The sequence below is a fragment of the Podarcis gaigeae genome, assembly GCF_964106915.1.
Source record: "Podarcis gaigeae genome assembly, chromosome: 3".
Classification (NCBI taxonomy): Eukaryota; Metazoa; Chordata; class Lepidosauria; order Squamata; family Lacertidae; genus Podarcis; species Podarcis gaigeae.
In genome coordinates, this window is record NC_139680.1 from 14,511,996 (window position 1) to 14,530,086 (window position 18,091).

Consider the following 18,091-nt stretch of genomic DNA (forward strand, 5'->3'; position numbering starts at 1 on the left):
GGAATTCCATGAAGACTGCTCTTATTCTGAGTCGCACTGGGTGGCCAAATATAGAAGAAGAAGAAGAAGAAGAAGAAGAAGAAGAAGAAGAAGAAGAAGAAGAAGAAGAAGAAGATGCCTGAGGAACTATCAGGATAAAGTTCAACAAGGTATCTCAGAACAAGGAACTGAATGCAGATGGAAAGGCCTGCATCAATGGCCCTGTGATGTTAAAAGCCTGAGAAACAGTGGTTGATGACTCAGACGACATGGTGCTAATCTCTCTTTATTGCTGGCAGCAAAGATGCTAACACAGAAAAGCTTTGAGACACAAAATGAATTTTACCCCTGAAACAGTCCAGCTCCATGACTGGAGGGCCAAATAATGACTCAGCAGCAAATGTATCTCCCACTAACAGAGCTTCTCAGTAAGTGTCCTTGGCTGGATATGATTGCCCTCGTCTCTCTCTCTCTCTCTCTCTCTCTCTCTCTCTCTCTCTCTCTGTCTCTCTCTCTCTCTCTCTCTTTCTGTCTGTGAGACAAGATTGTTGTCTCAGGTACTTTCTCACAGTCAGAGTCCTAGGTCAACAAACTTTTTCATCAGAGGGGCAGTCCACAATCCCTCAGACCTTGTGGGGGGCCGGACTATTTTTTTTTTTGGGGGGGAATGAATTTCTATGCCCCACAAATAACCCAGAGATGCATTTTAAATAAAAGGACACATTCTACTCATGTAAAAACACACTGATTCCTGGACCATCTGTGGGCCAGATTTAGAAGGCGATTGGGCCGGATCCAGCCCCTGGGCCTTAGTTTGCCTACCCATGCAGCAAATTCCAACCCTAGGGCCTTTCCAGCGCCAAATTTGCACAGTGGGTTTCTATGATGCACATGACACAGCAGCAAAGAAACATAGGTAGGCAATCAGTTTGCAAAATCCTTAGACAAAGAGGTAGAAGGAACATCCAAGGCATGTTGCTCCCAGACTAGGCCAATATTTGGGGGTCACGGAAAATGTTTCAAGTAAATGGCCTTTGGGAACATACTTTGCCAGCTGTTTCAGCTTCACTCCTTCCATCCTCTCATTAGAGAATGCTAAAGGAGCACACAGAAGTTCTCCTTTCTTGCCATTATTCTACCAGGCCATTGACCCTTCCCCCTCTCTCTGTTCCAAGGGACTTGCTGAAAGTCCACTTCACATCAAACAGAAAGACTGAAACAAGGGCAAATAAACATGGTTGACAGAGGATACTTGAGCCTTCCTTCTCAATCATTGGCGCTTGACTCCTGCTAATCAAGAGTGAAATTAGTTCCAAAGAGAGGGTGAATGGTAAGCCAGAAAACGGCAGCTACAAAAGTGAAGGCAAGTGCTTGGAGATGACAACAAGCCAGAGGACGCTGAAATCAGAGCCCTATCTCTCTTTTAGTCTCTGAGGATGGAGAAAATATAAATAGAACTAAGTACAGTTGAGAGAGCTGGCACAGAAAGCAGTTAATGGTGGGAGCTGTGAGCCAGGAGGTCCTGGTTCAAATCAAGTCACAAGTCCAAACAAAAATTGGTAGTGTTAGCAAAATCTGGTATTCAAATTCAGGTTTTCTCCCATCATGTTTAAATTCAGAGTGTGTGGTTGGTTGGTGGAGTACAGACGTATGGATGGTTATTGCTTAAAATGTGGAATTTTAGTAGTAATAGCCGCCATATTGAATGCAGAATTTATATTTAATAATATATATTGTATTTGGAGTTTTTATTGAGATGTAAACTGCTTTTAGATCTTTGAATATAAAGCTAAGTTTATAGGCTTGCACTAAGGTAAATAGGCTTACACTAAGGTAAGCTAGGTTAGGGATGCAGCCTTGATATCTTGATTTTACAGTTCCGTATAAAAGTAACATTCTCATTTCCATTCAAACAGGGAGAGACAGTTCAGGCCCTTTTTTTACATTTTGCTTTTCATTTCCTGAATTGGAAGAATTCCCGTGTGCATATTAAACAATTTACAGGTACTCTGATGCCAGCATAATGCCCCTTATATGACTCCCCCCCTTTTTTGATAATACATTTTATTTCCTAAATGTGTATTTTATATAGAGAATGGTCATGTGTGCTTCAGTGTGGATGTGACCCTGCACTCTCCTCTAATCATTGTTTTTCAAGCCTTTCTTCAGGGAAATTCATTGAACAGCAATTCAAATTTCAGAAGGTCCTACCTCTTCTGTTTCTGGTTAATTGGCTGTGTATAGTATTGGAAATAAAAGAGGTTGCACACCTGAATTTTGAATTACTGGCCTCTGAATCTCCTTGAAGGAGGACCATTGGGGTCCAAGACACATAAGATCAATAAACTTTTTTTTCTTCTGTATGCCATTTTTCTTTCTTGGCTTTTGTTTCAGGTAAGTAACAAACTAAAGGACAGGGGTGGCACTGTGGGTTAAACCACAGAGGCTAGGACTTGCCGATCAGAAGGTCGGTGGTTCAAATCCCCGTGACAGGGTGTGCTCCCGTTGCTCAGTCTCTGCTCCTGCCAACCTAGCAGTTTGAAAGCACGCCAAAGTGCAAGTAAATAAATAGGTACTGCTCTGGCGGGAAGGTAAACAGCGTTTCCGTGTGCTGCTTTGGTTCGCCAGAAGCGGCTTAGTCATGATGGCCACATGACCCGGAAGCTGTACGCCGGCTCCCTTGGCCAATAAAGCGATATGAGCACCGCAACCCCAGAGTTGGCCATGACTGGACCTAATGGTCAGGGGTCCCTTTCCCTTTCCCATTTAAGTGACAAACTGCCTACTCAAGAGTGAGCATTTCTGTGCCTGCTTACATGCTCGTACCTTTCTGTTCTCATCTCCTCCTATCCTGTCAGTCTCCATCACTTCTCCCTTCATCTTCCTGCCTCAATAGTCTACCGTTTCTGTCCCCATCCGTCCCCATCTCCTACCTCTCTCCTAAGCCCCCTGTTGGGAAGACACAGAAAGTTGAAGCCCTGCTGCATCTGACAGTGTATGCTTTCCTTCTGCCAGGTTGAAACCAACAGGTTTGCCTTCATCACAATGCCCAATCCTGATAGTCTCTGCAAACTGGTGCTAGCTTTCTAGAAAAAGAGGTGCCAGAACTCACCATGAATGTTTCCCTTGTTCTCTTATAATGGCAATTTCCAGTTGAAACAAAAAAAGCCCCGGTTATAATACCGGTTCTGAAAGACCTACATTGCCTCCCAGTACGTTTCAGAGCACAATTCAAAGTGTTGGTGCTGACCTTGAAAACCTCAGCCCAGTATACCTGCAGGAGCATCTCCACCCCCATCGTTCAGCCCTGACACTGAGGTCCAGCTCAAAGGGCTGTCTTCACCCCAGAGGAAATAATCAATCCCAATGTCATATACTAGTAGACAGTGCTATTTTTCTAGGGGGGAAAGTGCCAGAATTCACAATGGCAATGGTGCCCACCTGAGAGGTGCTGGAACTGAGTTCTGGTGAGTTCCCACTGACAAAAAGCCCTGCTAGTATATTATATACAAGTTGATGAGGCTGTAAGAAAGAAGCATTTTTAGTAATGGTTTTAACAAAGTTTATCATTGCTATTACTATCTTTTTCATCAGTGAAAACAAATTCCCATGTATATTTTAGAAGTTATTCTCTATTTTCTTTATATTATACATGTTTAGATATGGATATTTTCAATGCTAACCTTTTGGATGCCAAAATCTGCTCCAATCCACACAGGAATTGGACTACCACTCTGTTGAGAATATGAATACATACACTGTGAAAAAACTATATATAATGAATTTTGATATTCATTTCTGTTGATTTGGGTTACATCATTCCAGCGTTGGGACTTTGACTGATAGCATGACTCAGGCCAGAATGATTTTCTTAACATAATAGATTTTATTCCTTCTTTATTCCCCAGGTGTTTGTTCTTGGAAGAGCCTGGGAGTGTTGTGGCCAAAACAAATCAGGGTTATTAAGAACGTGGTTTTTGGATTATCATGAGAAAAATCTATAGCTCCAGCAAGTAAGTGGGCAGATATGGTTAAATAAACTATAATTATTCCTATAGTTTATCATTCATGCATAGTTTTATGTACATGCACAATGTTTCACCCCCACAGAATAATTCTTTTAGCTAAATTGCTAAAGTTTCCATTTTACAATTGGGAAAATGGGGTTTCCGGACCACACAATAGGCCAGTGGCATGGTGGAGACTTCAGCTCAGCCGATCTAGTCCAGATATTTATTTTCTGGAGCATGCTGGCTAATTATAGATTGGCCCATCTCAACATGCGTGTTTCACTGATGGCAAGAGGAGCTAGTCTAAAATATGTATGCCTAAGTTTGTGGCCCAAATCTGATAGCAAAGAGATTGTTGATAACAATACACCATCAATTATAAAGCACAACCTGGTTTATTAGATACTCAAGGGATTTTAAAGCAATAATTAGTTTTCATGGAACTACACTGAAGCCAAAGTAAATGTGGCCATAAGGTGCTTCCAAAAACCAAGGTCCAAGCTTTGCTGCCATGGTTAAACGATGGCCGTAAGAAATCAAGCGACAGCCCAAGCTATTTTGAGGCTGAAGCAATGACCAAATGGTTCAACTCCCTTGCTAGGGCCATTTAGAAAAGTCTTCCTATGCCATTCAGATACCAATTCCTGCTTTCATCAATCCTCACCACCGCCCCAACCCATGTAGCCTAGGATTACCAGTCTTCCCTGGTTCCCGGGGACAGTCCCCGGTTTTGCAAATCTGTCCCCAGACAAATTCCGTCCCAGGAATGTCCCCAGATTTGCAAGTCTGTCCCTGGGAAATGTGGCAGTGGCAGCCTCAGCAGCCCGGGGCCAGTCTGGTAGAGCAGTTGGCTCTGGCTGGCTTCAGGAGCTGCTAGCTAGCTGCCTGCTGCCACCAATGCCAAGGGGAACCAGGGGCATCCAGGGGTACAGATCTCCTGCCCCCTTCTCCCTTTCTTTTGACAGATCAGGGGAGGCTCTGGAGTCGCGGGCAGGCAACCATTGCCCAGGAGGGACGCTAGGTGTGTGGTTTCTCTGCCAGGCAAGGGACAAAGCCTTTCTTTCGTACCCTGTGAAACATAAATGTGTTTTTAAAAAACTGGGCAATGGCCACCCGTCCGCGACTCCCAAGCCCTCCCCCCCGATCAGTCAAAATAAAGGGGAAAGGGGGCAGGAGATCGGGGGAGGCTTGGCAGTGTGCCATTGCCCAGTTTTTTAAAAACTCAGAGCATTTATGTTTCACAGGGTGCGAGAGAAGGGCTTTGCACCTTTATACAATATGAATGTGTGCTTAGGCCCAATTGGAAGCCACGGAAGCACTGTTGGGCGTTCGGCTTCCAAAAATAATTTGTAAACCGGAACAGTCACTTCTGGGTTTGCGGCGTTCGGGAGCCAAAACGTTCGAAAACTAAGCTTTTGAAAACCAAGGTATGACTGTACTCATAATTACTGTCGGGTCAATAACTTACAACTGAGTAGCCAGCTCTCCTTGCCTGTCTAGACTGTGTACCACACTAATAAATCCCAAGAAACGTATGCTACCTGGCGTGGAAAAATCTCATCTCACAACAGCACAGAAGACGACCTGCCTCCTTGCAGCTCCTGGCATCTTCCATGGACAGAAAGATGCTTTTACACTGGCATTCAGTATGTTTTGAAGGCCCAAGACAGTGGTGGTTTCAGATGATCACGTAATAGAGAGCAATCTTGAGCAGGCGGTCATACTTCGCAGCACAGATAGGGATGTGAAAAATCTTCATTTAGGAAGGATTGCTTTTATTTAGCAAGAGACGGAAACCTCTGTCTCTGGTGCCACACAGCATTAAACCTACTCCGGTGAGTATGCTTCCGAGCTGGACAGCCAAACATCAAGCAAAATGCTGCTGTATTATGGACATCCAATCCATAGCTTGTGGCTGACTGTCCTTAAAAGAGCTGTTTTAAGTCTTGCAAGATTTGCATGCATGGAAAAAATAGCAACAGTCAAAGAACACACACATATCAGCAGCCACTGACCTCAACCTCCGTTTACTGGATTGGGCAACTGAGTAAAGGAAAACACAGAAGCCTTTCTGTGATTGGAGGAAAGCAGGGCAAAAAGTTATCTTACGACTGTGATATTCGGCTTCCAGTGGACACAGAAACTTGACACGAATCAAATGCCCAACTGGCTGATAATAGACAGGAAGGATTAGTGTTGACACAGCAGACCTGACCCCTTCCAGCCATGTAACTGTGCCTGAATACAGCTGTGTCTGCCTGAAATCACCCCCCAGGCATCTGAGCAGGGGAAGCAGTAGGTAAAGATATAGGGAACAGGGTGCGCTGGGACACTCTCACGCCTAATTGGACTGACAGCTCAGTCTGCAATGGCGGACAGTGTTTATTTACTCATTGTTGCGTGATGAGCAAATAGAAAGATATGCCGGCTTTAGTCCATGCTGATATTGGTCCAAATGCTGTCTGGCTCCAGACTCAGTAAACCAGGACAATGCAGCACAAAAAACTTCCTATTCGCCATCACTTTTAAGTCTGTCCTGGCACAGATATGCAATGACCTCAGATCACAGTTGAGTCTAATAAGGAATTTATCTTTATGGAAATGTGACCTCTTGCTACCATAAGGCTACACAAATACAAGTAACAATGGCCGAACGCTGATAAAAGTTTGCCCCGGCCAACTCCTGATGTATTTTCTAAAGAGTTCTATAATTCTATAATCCCTCTAGTGGAAAGAGTGGGACTTGATAAAGGGTGCCGGTTGAAGCTTTTCACAAGGTTGTCACTGTCGGCCGTCCTCCCTCCCGCCCCCCAACGACAACTAAAGAATGTGCAATGAGCACAATCTAGTTCCCTTGAAGGGAGAGAGAGTTTAGCCATTGACTCCAGGGGTCTAGTGAGCATTTCTTCTCCTCTGCACCACTGTGGTTTGATTTCACTTTCCTTTTCTGAAACCAGAAGGTATACCACTTGACAATCTAAAATCGCCAAGGTCACATGCAAGCACCGCAACATACTTTTAATGAATTTTAAGTTGTAAATGCCTTTCTCTCTCTTCCTTACCCCAAACAAGGGGGCCTGTGGGGTTGGGCTTTCTGTTCCGATATTAGAAGTTCATACCACTAATATACTCAAGGTATCCGCTCTTAATCTTTAACTTCTCTGAGTTTTATTGGGACTAGCTTTTAGTCCTGCTTTAATAACTTCAGCCTTCTTTTGCCCCCGGCCATATTTTAATGAATAAATAGTTTTTCTTGTGATTTAGTTGCATTTATACAGCTGCCCCTGAAACAGCTGCACTGACTTTTATTACAAGCGGAAAGGACTGCACCATAATCAGTAGTATGTGCATGCAGAATGGCTAGCGACGTTTTTGTGGAATATTTTGTAACAATAAATTGGGTGCTGCCGAAGTGTTTTTCTTTAACCCTCTAGTCCAAATATAACAGATTAAGCTACAGTCTTCATAGATATTGATCCAGAACCTCTCAGGACAGGATCCTGATTTTGACCTTGGAAGGGAGATGCCGTAATAATTAGTCACTCTAACGATTACAGCAGATATTGGCCGGGTGAATGCCTATGCAATCTTCTACTACGGGCTGAATCATTCAGAGGAAGAGACTGAATCTGATGTAGTGGTATATTATTAAGGATTCAGGTCATGTAGTTTCATGCTCAGTTTTGGATAGAAATGTGCTTAATTATTTCATTCATATCCCACATTTTTTCCCACAGAGCTGGTGTTTCCAGGTAGTTTTCCATTGAGGCAGACACTGAAAGTCTCTAGACGTGTTTAGTTTCAGCAATCCTGCTACATCGTGTGCCCTCACACCATGCTTAAAAAAAAATGAAATTGAAGAGAACTTGTGAGGGATTGAATGCAAACCTAAACCAAAATACTAGGGCAGGCATAGGCAAACTCGGTCCTCCAGATGTTTTGGGATTACAGTTCCATCATCCCTGACCACTGGTCCTGTTAGCTAGGGATGATGGGAGTTGTAGTCCCAAAATATCTGGAGGACCGAGTTTGCCTATGCCTGTATTAGGGAGTAGGTCCCATTCAACTTAGTGGAACTAACTTCTCTGAGTAAAGGCCTGCATATGTCCATTAAAACAGAATTGAGAACCTGCCATTCTCCAGATGTGCTACAGCACAGCTTCCATCATCTCTAACCACTGGCAACAACAACAGTAATAATAAATAAATTACTCACCCTTCACTCCTAAGGTCCCCGGGCGAGTTACAACAAGGCACATTATGAAAGAAATCACAAAATTACAATCACAAAAGTAAGGTGAGTCCTAAATGTATATTGTAATAACAACAGCATCTGTAAAACCATAGGTTTCCTATCTTAACATTAAAGAATTCCAAAGGTTATTTGACAAAGAGGAAAAGAGACTTATATGTTCAGCAGCATTCAGGACTTATTTCCCAAAACATATTCAGCAGCCAAACGAACCAGGAAAGAAGTGATTCAAACTTCTGCAAAACTTGCAATTCCAAAAGGAAACAAAAGTTGTACTCTGGAAGATGTACAAAACCACTGTCCAGACTGGGAACTGGGCAATGAGTCTGCCTGAGGCAGATAATAAGATACAAGCCACTGAACTTCCACATATATGTCTAAGAGGCAACTCCGGGCACTAAACAAGGCTCTGGGGTTTCAATAAAATGCTATATATATATATATATATATATATATATATGGATTCTGCTGACAAGTACAGTTCCCAAGGTTGAATAATCAAGTTCATTGGGAAGACACAAGGTGAATCTCTTCTTCTGATTAGAGGCAAGTCAGGATGCTTTAATGTCAGGGATGGGGAAAGAGAGTCCAGTGCTTCTTCATACTCAGTGGCGTAGCGTGGGTTTCTCAGCACCCGGGGCAAGGCAAGTAATTTGCGCCCCCTAACCCGTGGATTTGCGCCCCCTAACCCTAACCCCCAGATGTTGCGCCCGGTGCGGCCGGCCCCCCCTGCACTCCCACGCTACGCCACTGTTCATACTGTGGGAGATTAGCAGCCAAACCTAACAAAGGCATATTCTTGCTAGTTGACACAAGAAGGCGCTAATTCCACAGAGCTGTATTGCTGACTGGCAGGTACTTAGACCATAGAAATACAATTGGTAGAGAGGGCCCTGTGTGATGTCATTTCCTCTCCTCTCCTCTCCTGGAAAGGAAGGAGCATGTAGTGTTTTCTGCTTCTCCCTTCCTCTCTCCCTTTGATTAGTGTTGGATGCAGACATGTCTCTGCTTGTTTCAGCTTTAGGCACTTATACTGTGAATATAAGTACTTTGCCTGCATAGTTTTTACTGCTACCTTTGCTGTGCACCAATGCATGATAATAAGTAAATAAATTATTTTTAAAGAAAATAATATTGATCTTGTTGCCTTCAGAGACAAGATCACTGGCACAGGAGTATTGCTTTTTTTAAAAAAAAAACCACATAATTTTTATTAACAGGCCAATCATATCACATTATTTCAAATCACATTAATTCCAAATTATACAGCCAAATTTTTCAATTTTGTTGGGGGTACCCATACATCAAGCTCCGGACGAGAATCCAAACATCACTTCTATTACTGCTTTAATTAAACAGTTCTATCCAGTTCTATCCAGATAGTCTCTTTTTTACTTTCTTCATCATCTTGTCGTGATCTCTGATAATCTTCACAGGCAGGTTAAGAACAAACATCGTCTGCGTGGGTTTTACGCACTCCACAAGTCATATCTCATAGGGACAGCCGCCATTCCACTCCTCCTTCGAAAATTTATCTTCGGTCTGCCCTTTAGTTTTCCCAGGCTTGTAAAATATCTCCTAGAGGGCTCTGCCAGGTTAAAGATCAAATTCCAAACATCGTTCACTTTCAAATAGTCCTGGTTCTCCTCCCCCCGTCTTTCTTAAACAAGCCTGTCTTGCGAGACGCCATTTTAAAACTGCGTCATAAAATTTTTCCATTCTCCGATCTGTACCAATCCTCTCTTCATTCATCATTAATTCATCCCACACAATTTTTAGATCCCTGCTTGTGTAGTAAAATACGGAGGTTCTTTTTTCTTTGGGGTGGAGAGTTATTTATGCTCATATAAGACAAAGAAAGAAAAGTTTTTTCCTCCACCCCACCTTCTTAGCTCCAGACATCTCTTAATGGCGCTTCATCTCTTGATTTATTTGTCTTCGCCCGCCGCTCCAATCCCAGAGATCCATTAATCAGCAGTCTTATCTCCCGACCTTTGCTTGACGTATGTGCTTTAACATCTTCCAATTATATATTTCCAATTATATTTTCATGTTAAAGCAAACCAGCACACGCAGATTGGAGACGGCGTCCAGGAAGAGCCGACCACATTGAGGGCTGAGCCAAGTGACCGGCGCACCCCCTTCTCTCGAATCTGGGGGTGCATTGTGGCCACTGCTGGCAAGGCAGTCCCCCCCATATCCTTGGGGGAGGGAGACTGCATACTTCCCATAGCAGCCTCTTAATTACCTCGTGTGGGTCGGAGAGATGTTATTGTCGGCCATCTTCCAATGCGCCACCTGGTGGCCCCGGCACAGGATTATTGCTTCTGAGGGAGTGAGGGGTGGGGTGGGTGTTCCTATCTCCATTTTGTGATCATTGCAAGCAGTGACACAACTCCTCAAGGCTTTGCAAGTTGTTACAAGGAACAGACATAAAACCCAGATGTTTTCTGAGGCAAGCAAGGGTTGTTCATCCATCCCTAATGGCTGGCCAGTGTTACATCTTATGAATAGCGACAGTTGACTAGCAAGGCACAGCTATTTCTTGAGGTATACAGTATTATTTCATATGCAGTGTGTTTCATGTGCAGTTTTCAATTCCTTTGGTTCATGCATGTCTTCCAATGTGCATGTCTACATTGACAAAGCACTGCAAAAAAGGAAAAGGAAAAAGAAGTATTGGTGTAGGTTGCCATATTTCATAAAGTTAGAATCCACACACACAAGATGTTGACCTTTTTTCAGTGTTGCCCAAAGCTGTTGAGGAAATTCGCCAAAAATCACTTCTGACATAGGTTTTCCCGGACATAGCAAAGATTTCCGCCCAGACACTGTTTTCAACAGCCAGATACCAGCTATGTCTGGGAAATTCTGGACATATGGCAAACCTAGGTGTGGTCATACATATTGCATTTCCAGGGGCTCCATCACGGTGTTCTGTTGCACCAGAAGCGGTTTAGTCCTGCTGGCCACATGACTCTGGAAAGCTGTCTGTGGACAAACACTGTCTTCCTTGACCTGAAGCGAGATGAACGCCACACCCCATAGTCGCCTTTGACTGGACTTAACTGTCCAGGGGTCCTCTACCTTTTACCTTTACAGATTGTTATAGGATTGAAACTGAGCTGGAAGTTGTCTCTGGCTGCTACAAGGGTTCCTGGGGCAAGGTAGTAGGCTTTGTCACCATTTGGACACCAAACACCATTTTGAATCAAGATGGCAGAGCAAAATATCAATTTGGTGTGACTTTGCCCATTTTTTTTACGTAAGTATGGCTGCCTCTTGAGATATTGTCACCAAACATGGCACAAAAGTTCCATTTATGTTTGTATGCGCCATTTTGAATTAAGCTGGTAGACCACAATGTGATTTACTTCACCTTATTTTGGCCATGACAGGTCCAAACTCACAACCCATTGAAAAATCTCAAAAAAAAAAATGGTGTCTAAAAATATCCAGGCAGTGCTGGACACTCCCTGCTAATGTATAAATAAACCTTATATCACAGAAAATGTAATCCATCTTTTTATTCCTTTATTCCAAGGAAACTAAATGTAAGGACTCCTGAGATCTTTCAGTGCTCCAAGACTGGAATAGATGTTAATATGATTGAATCAAGATTATTTTTTACTCTGTGTTTTATGAGTACACATATGTACTTGTGTGCATTGATGAAATCCCAGACACCAAATAATCTTAACACAACCTTGTGACCACCTCATCAAAGTTGCTATTTGAGGTGTTTCATCAATGCATACAAGGTGCTTCAGTAAAACACCCCACAGAGTTTGGGTGGAATCAAATCAAGGCTGCCTTTCCCCCAATCACATCAAGACTGCTTTTTTTCTTTCCTTCTTTTCTTTTCCTGCATATTATCAATGTGCACGGCATGTGCCTTGGCAATCTGGAGTGGGGAGAGATACAAATGAATGGAAAGGTGCAATCAAGTGCATGTGCTTTGCTTTTGGACATTCTCTTACTCATAGAAGAGAAGCAGAATGCAGGGTGGATGGAACCCACAAAGGGGGGCAGGATGGAACAGAGGAAGTTCATTTATTTATCCCTTTTATAAAGCTACTTCCCATATTCTCTTTGAGCCACTTCAGCACCTTATAAGCACATAGAGAGAAAGACAGATACCATCTTCCTAGGACAACAACCATGTTAATGCTAGGTCCTGCATTGCAGACTGTATACCCCACATTGGGTCTGCAATTGCTTCATTAAGTCATGCATGTGAATACAGTGGTACCTTGGGTTAAGAACTTAATTCATTCTGGACGTCCGTTCTTAACCTGAAACTGTTCTTAACCTGAGGTACCACTTTAGCTAATGGGGCCTCCCGCCACCACCGCACCACTACCGCACCACCACCGCAGCGCGATTTCTGTTCTCATCCTGAAGCAAAGTTCTTAACCCGAGGTACTATTTCTAGATTAGCGGAGTCTGTAACCTGAAGCGTCTGTAACCTGAGGTACCACTGCACATGAGTGCAGTTGAATGATTTGACATGCATAAGTTGAATGAGAGCAGCTGATTCCTAAATTACCCAACAATCAGAGCTACCCAAAGCAGTATAACCACTGATAACAAGTGGATATAGTCTTTGTCCAATAAAACTACCTCCCTCTAAAGACTTGTGGTGCAGTTTGACTTGAGAGAGAGAGGGAGGGGGATGTGGATCTTCCATATGCAAAGAATCAAATTAATTTTCTGTGGAGGAGTTCTGTGGAACTGCCAAAGCACATATATCTAAGGTTCACTTACAGCATGTGTTCAAAATTCACAAGATCTTTTCCAGATGATGCCTACAATAAAGATCATTTAAAACAATTAGCCCCTTCCATTTTGGAGAGGGAGTTTATAAAGGACCAGTTCAGTCTTTTCAAACCCAGAAAGAAAGGCGGGTTATATGAGCAAAATGAATTATCATTCCCATCAGTGATTGTAATGGAACTATTTCAAGTTTTTACAATGTTGATACTTAATGATATTAATTGCCCAGTGAGGAACAGATTTCAGGACTGCCAGTTAGAAGGTCGGTTCATGGTTTTCCACAGGCTTCCTGCCTGGCCTTTTTTCACAGGCCAGTATTCTCAACAACGTTGATATCAATTGCTTCTAAACTGTATGGCCCAAGATAAGACATAAAATATTTCTTTCTCCCCAGTCTTATAGGTGTGCACCTGTTCTCTGTGGACAGCACTGCAGTTTTGAGGTTTGGGGGGAATCCTAAATAGTAGCTGTGCTTTGCCTATCTCTTTCACACTCTGTGAAAACAAGTATAGAAAAGGCAAGTGCTCAGTAGCAGAAATGCTTGCCCTTACCCACTCTTTCAGCTGGCACTATTTGGGCAAAGTCAGATGAGGAAAGCTTGAATGGGTGGCTTCACGGGGCGACTGCAACCACTTACTATGGCTCAAAAGCAACATTTGATTACAACAAAACAAATGTTTTGGTTGGACATGGGCATCTGCTGGGAGAGGGTGTTTCACCAACCCCCAAAAAGGGCCATAACTCACCGATTCCCAGTTTTCATGCAAAACAGAAAATAAATGAATGGTACAGAAGGCCCTAAAATAATGTGGGAGCAAGAATTTGGGTTTGAAACTGGAGGAACAGAAATGCCAGACAAGGTGGAAAAAAACCCCATTTAGGTCCATCTCAGCTAGAGACAAAGAGGCAACAGTTAAAATGTTACGTAAATGCTATTAGCACCATGATCTTATCCTATATAAATTCTACACTATCACCATGCTGTTGCACGAGATACCAGCTGGTGGGTACTTGTAGACATCTCTGGTGGGATTGTGGAAAAGTACAAAGGTTCTGTCTCTCTGTGTTTAAAGAGATTAGTGCAAGTCCAAATTGCAGTGTAGCATGCACTCCACAACTGGCTCATCTAAACATCTTTGAAGAGAGTGATAAAGGATTATGTTGTAAGGTCTCAATTATCCATATGCTTACTGCAGCCAGAGCCACAATAGCCCCATTTTGGAAGGATCTAGCTAGAGCAGATATTTCATACTGGTTCACAAATGTACAGGAATCAGCCCTACTAGGAAAAAAATGACATATAAAATGAGAGCCTCTAGAAGTCAAATAAGTGAGGACAAAATTATTTCTGTTTGGTATGATTTTATTTTTTACACCAGTGGTTTCCAACCAGTGTGCTGTGGCATGCCACAAGCAACAGCAGCTGTGATGGCCTGGGATTCAGACTCGGATGCTGAATCTGAGGGATCCCGGCCTGCATAGGATTCCCCGCCTCCAGAACCAGCTGAGCTGGGGCTGGAAGCATGAGCCTGAAAGGTCCTCACCTGTGCTGGATCCTCAGGTGCAGGCATCAGCTGAGTTTGCTCTGGCTCCGGAGGTGATGGAGGACCCATTGCCTCCAGGTGTTCCACTCTCAGCCCCATCAGAGGAAGCTGAAGTTGCCTCTGGGTCTGGTAACCCTCCAGCTTCTCCTGAGCTGCAGAGGCTCAGGGAAGAGGTGGAGGGAACTAAGTTCCCGCAGGGAGAGTGCTTGCCTGCAGGCCAGGAAAGGCGAGTCACCAGAGGATTGGGGCCGCCCAATGCCTCGGGGCAGATAAAAGCCGTCCAGCCCCAGCCGCCGGAGCAACATTGTTGGTTGCTAGTTCCTGCCTGAATCCTGTCCAGCTTTCTTGCCTGAGCTCCTGACCCGCCCTGACTCCCTGCTTGCTTGCCTGTACCTGACTTCACCTGACTTCCTGCCCTGCACCCAGCTTCAGCTACTACAGACTGCCTCCACATTGCACCTTTGACCACAGACTGGATTTCGACTTTGTCTCTCGGGTAACCCACGGGACCAGCACAGTAGCCTCTGTCCCTCTTTCCTTCCCTCGCTCCTCTGATGCCCTCTTGCATATCTGCCTCCCAAAGGCTTGTGTGGCTGTTTGCTGCAGCAACCTGGCTACAAGCTCCCCGTGTGAATAGTGCCTCTGGGGGCTGGCCAGGGGTGGTGGTTGCCAGGACCTGAGGCAGCCTCATTTGTAAACATTGCCAATGGAGACCATGTCCACCATTATTATAGCCATATTATAAAAGAGGTAGTTGAGGCATCATAAGTTACACACCTGCATTGCAAACTAGCCCAATATTGTAACACCCCTTTTGCTGGGGGAGTTAGAGAAAAGTGTGACAACCCTGAAGTATATTCCTGGCACAATATCTGCAGGAGGTGAAGGGAGCTAGGGAAGCAATTGAAGGTTTCAGGTATGGGTGGGAAAACATAATCTGAATGTCAAGGCTACCTTTAGTTGGCTAGCAAACCTATCAATTGAGAAAAAACAAAAGGGTAGACCTGAAACACAACTTTCTCAGAGGCCAGGTCTATCCATGCCTTGCTGCTTTCCAGTTGCCAGATCTGTTATCTGATGCTAGTTATGGTGGGTGATTTGGAATATTCACTCTTAGCCTCGGAAAAATCCCTGCAGATGCCCATTTCCTTGGGTTCTTCATTATTTAGCCCAGGATAATAATAATAACAACAACAACAATAATAATAACAACAACAACAGCAGCAGCAGCAGCAACAACAACAACAACAGCAACAACAACAATAACAACAATAATAATAATTTACAGCATGCCCATCTGGCTGGGCTTCCCCAGCCACTCTGGGTGGCTTCCAAACAAATATTAAAATACAGCAATACATCAAACATTAAAAGCCTCCCTAAACAGGGCTGCCTTCAGATGTCTTCTAAAAGTTTGGTAGTTGTTGTTCTCTTTGACATCTGGTGGGAGGGCATTCCACAGGGCGGGCACCACTACCAAGAAGGCCTTCTCCCTGGTTCCCTGTAACTTGGCTTTTCGCAGTGAGGGAACCGCCAGAAGGCCCTCAGCGCTGGACCTCAATGTCCGGGTAGAACGATGGGGGGTGGATATCTTAAGTACCACTTGTACACCCAAAACTGATCACTGAGATTACCCAGAGGAGCACTATTAGTGGTCTCCCATGGACTGGAAGCACACCTCAGGTCAATGTGAAGTCATGTTTCAGTGTTGTGGACCCAGCTCTGTGGAAGGTCTCCTAAGTCAGACAGGCACTGTTCCTGCTGAGTTTCAAATGCCTAATTAAAACCATTTTTGCCTCTGGCCCCACCCACCACTGACTTGTGGTCCCTGGACTGAAAAGTGTTCCCGAATCCTGATGTAAAGAAACCACTAACCTGGGAGTAAGCAACAATGCACTCAGTGGGAGTTACTTTTGAGCTGATGTGTAGGATTGCACTGTCCAGCTCCCACGGTGCTGATGCCAACCCACCATTTCTGTGCCATTCAGCAAGCTGCCCTTGCTCTGTCACCCCTGCCCCTTCTCTGCCCCCCGCTGCTCTTTTCCTGACCCCTTTGCTGCTACAGTACAGTTCTTACGACTGTCTTTATTTTCCCTATCTCAGAGACACCGAACTGGAGTTGTGCCATTTTGGAAATCCCCAACTCAGCCGTTCTCAGTGAGAACAAAATAGGCCAGAGGCTAGAGTTTCATTTGAATATAATATTTTTAATGCTCTTGGCGGACTTTGGGAAACCTCACTGAATCTCTTCCTGGCTCGGAACCCTTCCTACCATTTCCTGGTTCAGAAACCATCCTTCCTACTCTTCCCACAATCAAGGAAGAATCTGCCACAGCTCATTTATGATGCTTTCCTAAATCTGATGTGACAAGATCAAGTTCCATTTACAAGGGTCAGGGGGTGTAGTCATTAGCTATAGCTAAAGCAAAATCCCATCGTGCAATCACACAGTTTTGGCAGCAGCTTTGAGGAGTGAGTCTTAAGCCTCTGGAAATACGACGACATATACAGTAGGAAATTTCCAATTGCAAAGGAAATGGTAATGACTCGAGCAACGGTTAGTTCTCACACTTTTAAGGACAAGTAGCAGCAATGTGAATCATCAAAAATAAATTTGAAGTCTGTTTCTTGGTTCTTGAGGGTCTGCAGGTGTGCCAAAGCATACATGTTCTTCATACTTTCCAGTATCGGCAAACCAGAGCCTCTCACTTGAGAAAAATATCCCCTATTCCAACAGCGTCTGAGGTCAATTCCCAGACTCCAAGTGATCTGCATTTGTAGGGGGCGGCTGTGCAACCCAGTTTCACAATTAGGGTAGAATAGAAGGCTGTCACAAGGCATTTACATCTAACCAATCAGGGGCAGCTCATGTGGTGCCTCCCAGATGTTGTGAGCCTACAACTACCATCATCCCTGACTATGGGCTATGCTGACAGGGCCTGATGGGTGGTGTAGCCCAAGCACATGGCCTCTCTCTGTCACAGACAGATATTGTGCTATTGTTCATAAACAACCAAGGTAGTTCCCTGCCCTGAGGAGTTTACCATCTAAATGTCATGTGCCCAGCAGCACTGTTGTGACTGGGCTTGAGCTGGCAGGCTCGGATGGGAGGAGGAGGAGGAAGAAGCAGATAGCAGACTGAATTGTGGGAGCCTTGGTTGGGAGGTATCTCCTCATTCCATCCCTAGTCAGTTTAGAAGGGTGAGCAGGGATGCTGGCTGTCTCCTCCCACAACACTCCTGCAGAGTGGAGAGCCTCTTGGGAGGTCTTTGACCAGCCAAGTGGGGATTCTGAAGGGGGAGGGTGCAGTCTTGTTACCTAGATCTGTGAGGGGGAGCAAACCCACTTTCCTTGACTGAGTGCGTGCTTGCAATCTTGATATTCCTGCAAGGCAAGAGAGTGGGAGGGTTGGGGAAACTTGTTGGGATATCTTCGTTGCTTCCTTCCAGTTTTGAACTTCTTGCCTTGCTCTTTAACTCATGAATCATGAGTCCTGAGCACTGTGTCTGCTACGGAACATGTACTGCACC

General features: G+C 44.3%; 1 long non-coding RNA gene across 1 annotated transcript; it reads right to left on the minus strand.

The window, feature by feature from the left end:
- Window positions 1-10,687: 10,687 nt before the first annotated feature.
- LOC310840796 lies at window positions 10,688-15,166 on the minus strand. The gene is made up of 3 exons (XR_014562145.1): window positions 15,021-15,166; window positions 13,009-13,049; window positions 10,688-10,891 (listed from the first exon to the last, which is right to left on the minus strand). It is a non-coding gene; the product is annotated as an uncharacterized lncRNA (long non-coding RNA).
- Between the last annotated feature and the right edge of the window lie 2,925 nt (window positions 15,167-18,091).